The 12,984-nt window shown below is 42.9% G+C and overlaps 1 pseudogene; it reads right to left on the bottom strand.

Annotated features, from left to right (window-relative positions):
- Positions 1 to 1,694: 1,694 nt before the first annotated feature.
- Positions 1,695 to 10,722, bottom strand: LOC133727518 (probable mannitol dehydrogenase; annotated as a pseudogene).
- Between the last annotated feature and the right edge of the window lie 2,262 nt (positions 10,723 to 12,984).

Here is a 12,984-nt window from a genome sequence, read left to right as displayed (position 1 = left end):
ATTTAAACCAATGTAAAAATCCCAAAGAAAATGAGTAATGGGCTATTTAAGTGAAGCCCAAAACGAAATAAATATTGGAGGCCCATATATTGTTTTAAACACCAGCCTAAGTGCTCAACTAGTAGGCTTGAGCCAGAATTTGGAGAAACTACAGAAAATCACATTGAAAAGCTCCAAGAGCCCATCCATAGTAGTAATCATAAGATGATTAAAAGGTATAAGACCTTGGTTGGCTACTTGGCTTCTTGATGTTCCAGCTCAGCAAGAGAAGGCCAGATGTAATGCAGTTCAAAGATTACATGCATGAACTGTTGACTTCATATCATAGATTGATATTTAACATGTATTACATAGGAAACCCAAAATATTTTCACTTTCGTAATAAGAGTAAACATGAAAATAAACTACATCCTATTAAATTCATCCCAAGCAAGGTTCTTAGCTATAGAGCAAACACTCAATATATTCATACATCGATTGTACATTAATTGACACAGTTGTCTCGTGAAGAAATTTTTCTATCCTACAGTAGAACCATGTCAGCTGACAGCTGCTGACATGGTTTACCTTGCCAATGATATTTTGACACATAGCCTTGTATTTTAATATAATTAAAATACAATTGTTTTTTTATATTAGGAAAAGACCTTTTTGGGTCTTTTGGTATTGGCTCTTACCTCTCATATCTGCACCTCTTCACGATCCCCACCATCTCAATATCATCCTAGCCTCTTCTGCAACTCTTTATACTGAGATTATGCAAGGTGTTGTGAACATGTAAAGCATTCTCAAATCTAAAACCATTAATTGATATTTTTATGTAGTTCTTTTGATCGGGTAGTCTGGGCAATTTCATGGATGTAGTTTCAAGTTTGGGCTTTAAATTTTTTCATAAATTCATACTGTATTATTGAGATAGTGATATTTCTGGGTTAAGAGCAAGAGGTAAGTCTACGGAATTCGAATCTTATTGATTGAATCGAGTTTGATTATTTTGTTTATCTCATCGATGAACACAAATCTTTGCCATCAAACTTCTCATCATTCTCCCATTCCTATCCCCAGCCATAGGCACTCCCACCCACTCTCTGATCTTCACTCTCCCTTTCCTCTTCACCTCTTCTCACCGCCTTTGGACCTGCGACTTCATCTTCAACTGCATCGCCGGCTTCATCGTGATTGTCCTCAACATCTTCCAAGACCAATTGGTCTTCTACTTCAATCCCACTGATGCTATCTAGAAATACGTCCCTCGCAAAAGCAAGTTCCACCTTGAGAGAGACCATTCGAAGCATCGTGCCGTCGAGAGAGCAGGTTCCAACATGATAATCTCGACGGAGATGGCGTTGTGCCGTCGTCTCCTCTAGACGTGGTAACTGTAAGAAGATAAAGGGAACCTAAAAAGGTCTTTTCTCAAAATAACGAAACAAAGGAATTTCAAATAACCTAAATTCAAGGCTATGTGTCAAAATATCATTGGTAAGGCAAACCATGTCAGCAGCTGACATGGTTCTACTGTAGGATTGAAAAATTTCTCGTTATTCACATCCACACACGGGTACAATTGCAGCAAATTAAGCTCTTAATTGATCCGAGCCCTTATTTCAAATTCTACATCACGTACTTACCAAATGAGACCTACAAGAGTAAATTGGCCGGAGAAGATTGGAACCGAACTTTCTGTCAAAATTCGATTAATATGGAGAATTCAAGGTGTTTGTAACATCAATGACAAAGCGGTAGTTAACATCAGCCTTACTAACTCTTTCAAGAGCAGTGTTCACATAATCCATTGGAATGACTTCAACATCAGCTGTGATGTTATGCTTTGCTGCAAAATCTACCATCTCTTGAGTCTCTTTCATTCCCCCAATTGCACTACCAGCAATTAACTTCCTTCCGATTAAATAGTCACATTTACATCAAATTGAGTTTTTGTTTCTTAATTAGAGTGATAATTAATTTGAAGGAATCGCAAAAAGGGGGGAAAAAAATTAAATTAACTTACCCAAGATTAAAGGAATCATTGGTAGTTCAAATTTCAAAAGGTTGGAGCGGAGCACCCACCACAATTAACTTTCCATCCTTCTTCAACAAGTCTATCAATGACAAGAGAGAATGAGGGGCTGAAACTGTGTCGATGATACCGTCCGTTGTATCCATAGCAGCCTATTTACACGCATGTTATTTATTTATATATGAAAGTACATATGCAAATGAAAATTTCTTAACAAACAGCAAGTCGGATAACATATATAGTATGTCAGATAGATTTATCGATTTAGAGTAATAGAACATTAATTAACCCTATGCCTATATAGTGCATTGTAGTGCTTCATTTACCTGCAACTGCTCTTGGTCGCGACTGATCAGAAAATCGTCACACCAAGTTGTTCTATTGCTTCCTTCTTCTTATTGGGGGAGGTACTTATCACAGTCACTTTTACTCCCATAGCCTTGGCAAACTTAACAGCCAGGATGACCTAGGCCACCAAGCATTGGCGGATCTACATACATCATGGGCCCGCCCGAAAATTTTGAAGAAAAAGAAAATTCTGTTTAAGGATATCTCTATTTGTGTTTGGCCCAAACTCTAGGTTACTTGACCTAGTGGTAATAGGATTTAATTAGAAGGATCTAGAATCCTAATCAATGTAGAATTACTTTCCTTGTATGATTGAGATTCTATGCATTGTAATCCTCTATATAAAGAGGCCCCTATTATCAATGAGAATACACAGCAAATTCCTCTCAATTTCAGTTTCTCTACAACACGTTATCAGCACGAAGCCCTAACCCTGAAAACCCTAATTTCGTAACCTTCAAAATCCTGAAACCACCGCCCCACATATCGAAGCCCTATTCCCAAGGAGCCCAGAACCGGCGGCGGAACCACCGGAACCGGCCGGAAACCCCCTGAACCGGCCGTCGGAAAAATCGGACCGGCCCCTGCCTTGTGCCTGCCCCTGCCGAGCAGCTGCCGAGATCTGCCGAGACCTGCCGAGCCCTGTGCCTGCATCTGCCGAGAGCTGCCGAGACATCTGCCGAGACCTGCCGAGAGCTGCCGAGACACCTGCCGAGACCTGTGCCTGCCCCTGTCGACATCTGCCGAAAGCTCCGCATAGCCCCCGCCGACACCTGCCGACACCTGCCGAGCACCTGCCGACACCTGCCGAGCAACTGCCTGCCAGCCCTGCACAGCCTCCGCACACCTCCTGCACAACCCCTGCAGCAACCCTGCCTAGCTCCGGCCACCAGTTTCCGGCCACTTTTCCGGCCACCTCCGGCAACCTTTTTCCGGCCACCTCCGTCATCTTTTCCTGTCAAGATTTCCGGCTATTTTTCAAGGTAAACTTTTCTAAAAGTTCCCGTTTTTGAAGTTTTTCAATTTCTTCTTCTTTTTCTCAGGGACTTCCAACATCCCTTCTTCTACCCCCCTTTCTTCTTCATAGGGGAGACCAAAAGCCGAACTGTGGGGGTTCGTGCTCACTCCGAGCTTAGAGCTTGTAGAGTCCTCCAAACTTAGAGTTTGTTGAGAAGAAAACGATCGACCACTTACATCGTCGTTTCGATCTAATCCAAAAACCCCTCTTGGAATCGGATTTTCTTGGAAGCGACTACGCTCAGAAAATCCCTAATTTCTTGGAAGCGACTACGCTCAGAAATTTTATAGTTTTTCGTGGTAGCCTTTTTCGCTCCGAAACTAACCCTATTTTCTTGTTGTTTTTCAGGATGAGTAACCTGAACAAGTTGAGCTTCGCTCCACTAGAGACAACAGGCGCAGGATACCACAAGTGGGTCCGTTATGTGCACCAGCATCTTAAGGCTGATGGGATCCTGAGTACGATCCAAGAGCCAAGTCAGGACGTGCGTACTCCTCAACAAGCTGCTGCTTTTGAAGCAAATAGAGCTACGAGAGAGGCGAATGAAGCCAAAGCCATCATTCTCATGACAAGGCACATGAATGACGCGCTCCAAAATGAGTACCTCAATGAGGAAGACCCAAGAAGACTATGGGTAGAACTCGAGCACCGTTTTGGCAACGTCCGTGATTCCCTGCTTCCAGACTTAGAAGTGAGATGGTCTAGCCTCCGCTTCTGTGATTTCAAGTCTGTACTTGACTACAATTCAGAAGCACTTCGTATCAAGTCTATGATGGAATTCTGTGGACAGAACATCACTGATACGATGTTGATCGAGAAAACTCTCTCCACCTTCCCCGTCTCTGCATTGATGATAGCCAAAAACTATCGGATTGATGTCAATGCCAGACGCATCACAAGATTTCATGAGCTAATTGGTGCCTTGAACGTAGCTGAAAAGCACGACAACATACTTGTGAAGAACTATAACTCCAGACCCGTGGGAACCAAGTCAATTCCGGAGTCTAATTATAGTCGCGCCTCCAAGGGAGGACCCAAGGAGCGAAACCCTAAGAGTAGGGATAATTCTGGACGTTCTGGTCCATATTCTCGCCCTAAAGAGGAAGGAAATCGCCAAGATAGGCGTGCACGGAACCGTGGAGGTAAACGTGTGAAGAGAGAGAGAGGCCAAGCCTCCGGTTATGGTGGTAACGCCACCAAAGGCAATAATCGTCAACAAAATGCTCCCAGAGCGCCTCGATCAAGGGAACCTGACCATAATGATGCTTGTCTCAGATGTGGATCAAGTGGACATTGGGCAAAGAAGTGTACTGCATCCCAGAACGTTGCAAACGCATACAAGATGTATCGTGAAGCAAGGGAGGCAAATTACATGGAACAAGAAGATCAAGATGGAGATCTCGATCTAAGGGTGGAAGACTACAAGGATCAAGACCCAGAAACTGGCGATTTTGATTAAGTCTTTTTATTTCCAAGAGATGTAGGCAATTGCCATATTATTTTTATAGTAGATGCCAATGCTATTAGTCTTTCTTCAAAGTAGGCGTACTCAATGTGAGTGTGATGTCTAGGACGGTTTTGAGATAAGTGGTACTTAAGTGAGCCTCGCTCCACCGACATCTCTCTACTCACCTGGTCACATTTACATTGGAATTACTGAAAGGAGTTAGACGACTACCATTGTTTTGCATTAACTAGTTTATTGGATTAGATTTTCTTTGGTTAAATAAACGATGATGTAATTCCGTTTGGTTTATTAATAAAAGTTGAGTTCTTTTCTTTATGACTCCTTTTTTAATTACGAGCTTTTCTTTTAGGAATGGATGAACTTCAATGTCTTGCGGATAGTGCGACTACGCACACCATTCTACGACATAGGCAATTATTCTTGGAGATGTTGCCTACATATTCATCTGTGACTACGATGGCTGGGCCATCAGGTTTAGTTCAAGGACATGGAATGGCCCAATTCCTTTTGCCTAATGGCACCTTGATTAAAGTCACTGAAGCTCTCTACGCTCCTAAGGCAAATCGAACCTTATTGAGCTTTAAAGATATTAGAGCCAACGGATTCCATGCGGAAACGCATAGTGAGAACGGGATAGAATTCCTTTGCATTACCTCTAATGATTGCGGAAGAAAGCGCATCTTAGAGAAGCTTATGTGTCAATCTAGTGGACTTTATGTCACTACAATTCGACCAATTGTATCCCACAATGTCATAAGAGAAGATCTCTTGGATTCAGACACATATTGGCTTTGGCATGACCGACTAGGACATCCTGGTCGTGATATGATGCTCCGTATACTAAAGACTTCACACGGACATCCATTCTTCAGAGTGAGAAGAAGCAAGAATCGAAAATTGATTCCAGGACTTAGCAAGACCGCAACAATTGCAGCATCTGGAGCTGCAGCCGTCTTGGGGCGCCATAGGGCCGCCCAAGTCCCATGTGATGACGCCGTTAATGGCGCCAACCATGAGCATGACGCCATGGTTGTTCCTCCTAGTGGCCATGACGCCACACACACCAATTTCCATGGCTCTAACGCCCTAATGGGAGATGTAGTCACACACTTTGCTTCTAATAGCGCTACAGACGCTCAGACCCAACCAAAATCTTCATTGGTTGCTTCTAAGGCCCCTCGCTCTTTCTGCAAAGCCTGTTCCTTCGGGAAATTAGGACCGAGACCGTCCTACGCAAAGGATCCCAAAATACTCATTCCGTTCTTACAGAGAATCCAAGGGGATATCTGTGGACCCATTCAACCACCATGCGGACCTTTTAAATACTTTATGGTTTTGGTTGATGCGTCGACACGCTGGTCACATGTCGCGCTACTGTCCATTCGAAATGCTGCTTATGCTAAACTCCTCGCCCAGATTATCCGTCTACGGGCTCACTACCCTGACCATCCTATTAAGTCAATTCGACTTGATAATGCTGGGGAGTTTACATCGAAAACATTCGATGACTATTGCATGTCACTGGGGATTGATGTAGAGCATCCAGTTCCCCATGTTCATACCCAAAATGGTCTCGCAGAAGCCGCTATCAAACGACTACAGATGATAGCACGGACATTGGTTATGCGCACCAATCTCCCTGTTTCTGCTTGGGGATATGCAATATTGCATGCAGCGACGCTAATTCGTCTACGACCCACTGCCACCCAATCTTACTCTGCGTTACAGCTAGTGACTGGGTACGAGCCCGATATCTCGCACTTACGCATTTTTGGGTGTGCCATTTATGTGCCTATTACGCCGCCACAGCGTACTAAGATGGGTCCACAACGACGAATGGGCATTTATGTTGGATATGAATCTCCAACGATCGTCCGCTACCTTGAACCCTTGACAGGCGATCTCTTTACCGCTAGATTTGCGGATTGTCACTTTGATGAGACAGTCTTCCCATCGTTAGGGGGAGATAAGAACACATCTGTTCAACAGGAACGACAGGAATTGTCGTGGTCTGTCTCCACTATGTCTCATCTCGATCCCCGTACCGCACAGTCCGAACTTGAAGTGCGAAGAATAATCGAGCTCCAGAACGTAGCAGACACTCTGCCTGATGCGTTTTCTGATGTTGCCAAAGTGACGAGATCACACATACCTGCTGCAAACGTGCCTGCAAGGATCGATGTCCCAAATACTGGACATCACGCCTCTCCTGTGACACCAGGAGATGGCGCCATTGCCCAACATGGCAATGATGTGGCATCTATGGCCGCAGGTCCCGCAAGAAAGCGCGGTAGACCGATTGGTTCGAAGGATACTCGCCCTAGAAAGAGAGCGAATGAGGCACAAACAAATCCTTTGATCATCGATACTCAAAATCCGTCCCATGAGAATGTTCCGGATTATGGTTATGTCCAAGAGACATCATTGGGGGACGCCTCAATGTCAGAACCTATCCCTGAGAACGTAGAGATCTCTGTTAATTACACTAGTGTACATGGGACATGGGAAAGAAACTCCATCATCATTGATGATGTATTCGCGTATTCAGTGGCGCGTGAGATTATTGAGACCGATGACATCGAACCACGCTCCGTTGATGAATGCCAACGTAGAGCTGATTGGCCAAAGTGGAAAGATGCGATCCAGGCAGAACTTGATTCTCTAGCGAAAAGAAAGGTATTCGGACCGGTTGTGCCAATACCGCCCAACACCAAACCAGTCGGTCACAAGTGGGTATTCGTTAGAAAGCGTAATGAGAAAAACGAGATTGTAAGGTACAAAGCTCGCCTTGTGGCGCAAGGTTTCTCACAACGCCCTGGAATCGACTACGAGGAGACCTATTCTCCCGTAATGGACGTCATAACGTTCCGCTACCTTGTCAGTTTGGTAGTTTCCGAAAAACTGAACATGCAGCTTATGGATGTGGTTACTGCGTATCTATATGGGGATCTAGATACGGAGATATACATGAAGATTCCAGACGGAATTCAGTTACCCAAATCAAGTGGCTCTAAACCACGGAGCGCGTTTGCGATTAGATTGAAACGCTCACTATATGGATTGAAACAATCCGGACGGATGTGGTATAACCGTCTAAGTGACTACTTGATTGGAAAGGGATATGTCAACAATGAACTGTGCCCATGTGTGTTCATAAAAAGGACAAGTTCCGGATTTGCAATAGTAGCGGTTTATGTCGATGACATGAACATAATTGGCACCCTTAAAGAGTTAAGGGAAACCGCTGAACACTTGAAATCCGAGTTTGAGATGAAAGATCTTGGGAAAACACGGTTTTGCCTCGGTTTAGAACTTGAGCACCGTAGAGATGGTATCCTGATTCATCAATCAGCTTATACCCAAAAGATGCTTAGGTGTTTCAACACTGATAAGATTAAGCCTTCAAGCACCCCAATGGTCGTCCGCAGTCTTGATCCAAAGAAGGATCAATTTCGTCCAAAAGATGACGATGAAGAAGTGCTAGAGGCAGAGGTGCCCTACCTAAGTGCAATAGGCGCATTATTGTACTTAGCTCAATGCACAAGACCGGATATCTCATTCGCTGTGAACTTGCTAGCTAGATATAGCTCTGCGCCTACACGACGCCATTGGACTGGTGTTAAAGATATCTTTCGATACCTAAGTGGTACGATCGATATGGGCTTGTTCTATCCCTACAGAGAGAAGATGGATTCGGACCCATCAAGTGCCAGGGACGCCACAAATAGTGGACTGCGTCCCCTATCCCCATCCCAAAACGATATAAGTGTTTTGGAAGGTTTTGCTGATGCTGGGTACCTCTCTGACCCACACAAAGGTCGCTCCCAAACTGGTTATGTTTTCACCATGGGAAAGACCGCGATATCTTGGAGGTCTACAAAACAGACCTTAGTCGCTACTTCTTCGAATCATGCAGAGATTATTGCTCTTCACGAAGCAGTTCGTGAATGTATATGGCTTCGATCCATAGTTACGCATATTCGAAGCAATTGTGGTTTGAAGTCTACCACAGATGAGCCAACGAGCATTTATGAGGATAATGCTGCTTGCATTGAACAAATGAAGCAAGGCTACATCAAAGGCGACAACACCAAGCATATATCGCCCAAATTCTTCTACAATCAGCAACAACAGAAACTCCTCAAGATCAAAGTGAACCAGGTTCGATCTGAGGACAATGAGGCAGACTTGTTTACTAAGTCATTGCCCAAATCCACGTTCGAGAAACATGTGGCAAGAATTGGCTTGCGGAAATTATTTGAACTCCCATGATCGTAGTCATCAGGGGGAGGCGAAGACATCAGGGGGAGATGTCTACATGTTCACCTCGAAACGTGAAGGGTGTGTTGTGCTCTTTTTCCCCTTCGACCGAGGTTATTTTTGTCCCACTGGGTTTTTGTTACTCGGCAAGGTTTTTAACGAGGCAACGAGAGAAGCACCGCGTTTGGACAACACAAGGGGGAGTGTTTAAGGATATCTCTATTTGTGTTTGGCCCAAACTCTAGGTTACTTGACCTAGTGGTAATAGGATTTAATTAGAAGGATCTAGAATCCTAATCAATGTAGAATTACTTTCCTTGTATGATTGAGATTCTATGCATTGTAATCCTCTATATAAAGAGGCCCCTATTATCAATGAGAATACACAGCAAATTCCTCTCAATTTCAGTTTCTCTACAACAAATTCTATATATAGTGTCAACAAAATGTTGTCGTCTTAATGTTAAAGCCCACCTGAAAATAATTAGGAATAGGTTTTCAGTCTCCTCTCCGTCATTTTCATCACTAATCAGCGATTGAGTCCTCGTTTTCTTCTTCACTCAGGTTTCTCACTCTCGTTATCATAGCCAGTAAGCCACTGCTTGTTCTCTTCCAAATACTCTCGCCTCTTGACGCCCGTCGACGAAAATACATAATGATATTTCTTACATTTGTGCATAGTTGTACCAAAATTTTTTTTGGACTTCGCCCAAAAGAAGACACTTGAATATGTAGCCCACCTCAAATTCAAATTCTAAATCTGCTACTGCCACCAAGCCCTACCACACCCAAGTGCTTACCATGCTCAAAAAGTCCAAAGTGTTTCATAGGGCTGTACACCGTAATCCCAGCACATAGCAAAGGTGCAACATCTTCCAATGACAAGTTATCTGGAATTCGAACTGCGAAATGCTCCTCGACTACTAGTTTGTCGGAGTATCCCCCAAAAGTTCTGGATCCGTCGTGGTAGTGTTTGTTATAGGTCCATATCATATTGGGGCAGTAACTTTCCAAGTCTCGTGTGCGGTTATTGCACGAACCACATGAAACCACCATGCACCCCACTCCGGCTATGTCTCCTACTTTGAATTTCGCGACGTTGCTTCCGACTTCGGTCACTTCTCCGACGATTTCATGTCTATACAAAATCATGATGAAAAGTACGTAAATATTACGTATTTCTTATTTGTTTAACCTCCGGACTCTGGAGTATGGTCATGTTCCAATAAATGAATTACTATTAGCTAGCTAGGACAAGTTACCCTGGGACGATGGGATACCGATAGATGGTCATTCCAACTTCGTCCTTTGCAAGGTCAAGGTCTGAGTGGCAAATACCACAGTAGAGTATCTTCATGCTGATATCATTACTTCCAGTAGTCCTGCAAAATTAATTACGTAACATTAAAAGACGAACAACAATATGAGCATCGAAGAAGCCTAGCTATAAATCGAGATCATTGAAGAAATATGAAGAAGATCGAGATCAAATGTAAATGCGCGTACGTACCTCTTGGTGAAGTGGAAGGGAGAGAGAATTCCTGAGGAATCTCTAGCAGCCCATGCACATGCCTGCACTCCCTATGCAGATGATAAAATTGTTTCACTCATTTCCTTTTCAAATGTGTAGAAGAGGCAATCAGTGAGATATATAGCAACAGATCAGTGATAGTGGAATAGTTGTAATGAGAGAGAATTTGATCAGTCGACAGACTACAGTGGTGTTCACCTGGTCAGTTGTTGACCAAAGAATTTATGCTCAATAACCCTTAGATTTACATCCAATGGTGGAAAACAAAACACCTCAATTTAATAATAATTCTCTCTGCCCTTGGATTTACATCCAAGGGTGGTTGAACATTATTTTCTTGGTCAATAACTGACCAGGTGAATATTTTCGCGACAGACTATATATGCCGTTATATATAGCAAACGGTTTGGAGTAACATGCAAGAATTGATCAATTGATGGATGTATAAATATAAACGAATGGTAAAATATTTTAGAGTCCTCTGCAAGCAAGAGAAAAATCAAGAAAGAAAAGTCTGAACAAGAGAAAAATCAGAAAAAACGGTGAGAAGAAAAGTCTGTAGGAGGTAAATGTCTTTCTTGACAGCTAAGGCGGGTTTATTCATAAACAAACTACATATACCCCCTTGATAGGATTTTGAAATACAAAAAACTCCACAACATTTGGTCTTGAACATTTAAGGACAAAAGTTTACACTTAAGGACAATTTGTCTTTATGTTGTATTTTGTTTCCTCCTCTTTATTCCTACCCATTTTCTTTTTCAGTAATTTTAAAAATTGACAAAACATAGTGGGCCCATGTTTTTGAATTTGTTTGTTTTTTTTTTAATTTGATGGAAAATAGGTCAGCCCATTCATTAATATTCAGCAAGCAGTACAAAAACGAAACACCCCTATGGGGTCGACAGAAAGAATCGTTCCTTAGAGCCTCCTGAAATCCTATCCTAGAAGAATAAAACCCCAAAAAATCCCGAGTACACCCACCTTTTAGGAAGTTCAAGCACCTTTATTCTAACAAAAACCAAGAAACCTCGAAGCAGACATAAAATTGGTTTCAACTAAGGCACTGGTTTTTGCGACCAAAACAGAAATTAAACAGTACTATGGGCCATAGAGACCCAATTCATCCAGCCCCATAGCATAAGGGTAATCCAGCCCACAGACCGGATCAAGGCCCATGCAACCCATCCACTCCAAATGCAGGCCCAAAGAGTAGGGTAAACCAAAACCCTAACCCAATGAGCCCACACATATCTTTCCAGCCACGCCGCCGCCGCCGCAGACACTCGCCGTCCGAGCCGCCCCTCCAGCAGCCGCAACAGTTCCTTGGCCTAAAACCGATCCCGATCTAGCATAGCCCCTGGGATCACTCACCACACCCTCAGAGAGTGCTCGATCACAGCCCTCCATCACTTCCAAACTGTCCCCGATCGGATCTGAACCCAGATATCCTCGACCCCAGCCAACAACCAGTCCCCATCCGACCTCGCCCAGAGCGAACAGCCCAACGCCGCTTGACGCTGATGAGAGACCAGCTCGAGTCTTCGCAGCCCATCGGACCACCATTGGAGATTCTTTTTGAGCTTTTTAAGCAGGGTAAAGCTATGATATGTTAACATTTCTCATACATCAACTATTTTTACCACTTTAAGGACTCATGTTACCACTTGGAGGACTAATATTACTATTTTGAGGACTCATATGGTAAACTAAGAAAATTTACCACTTTAAGGACTCATGTTACCACTTTGAGGACTAATATTACTATTTTGAGGACTCATGTGGTAACTAAGAAAATTTACCACTTTAAGGACTCATGTTACCACTTTGAGGACTAATATTACTATTTTGAGGGCTCATTTTACCACTTTTAAGGCAATTCTATGCATGTCATACGTTAACACATTGTAGAATTTTCCTTTTAAGCAAGCTCTGATACCAAAGCAACCGATGCTCAAATAGCTAAGAGGTTTTTGTTCCTCTTCAAGAGTTTCTTTAATTTCACTAATATTTTTCTCAACTTTATAAATTCTTTTCTGGACTATGAAGATAATATTCCAGTAGCCTGGAGTTTCTCTTCTAAGCCTTGATTTGAAATCTTTTCATATTCTCAATTGTTCTCTTAATTCTGCTAATTCTTTACTAGTTCTGCTGCAAATAGCAAATAAATCTAATATGGAAATGATTGAAATTATGAATGGTGAAAATTAATTGTTTACCTTCAAGTGGAGAGGATAGGTTTATACCGGTATTATGTTAAACACACAATATTCGCGATGCTCTCTCTCTCTCTAGAGAGGCAAAACATAAGGCCGCAAACTGCCTTGATTGGAGGCGGCGGT

This window comes from Rosa rugosa, chromosome 1 (genome assembly GCF_958449725.1).
Source record: "Rosa rugosa chromosome 1, drRosRugo1.1, whole genome shotgun sequence".
Taxonomy (NCBI): domain Eukaryota; kingdom Viridiplantae; phylum Streptophyta; class Magnoliopsida; order Rosales; family Rosaceae; genus Rosa; species Rosa rugosa.
This window is presented reverse-complemented; position numbering and strand designations above follow the sequence as displayed.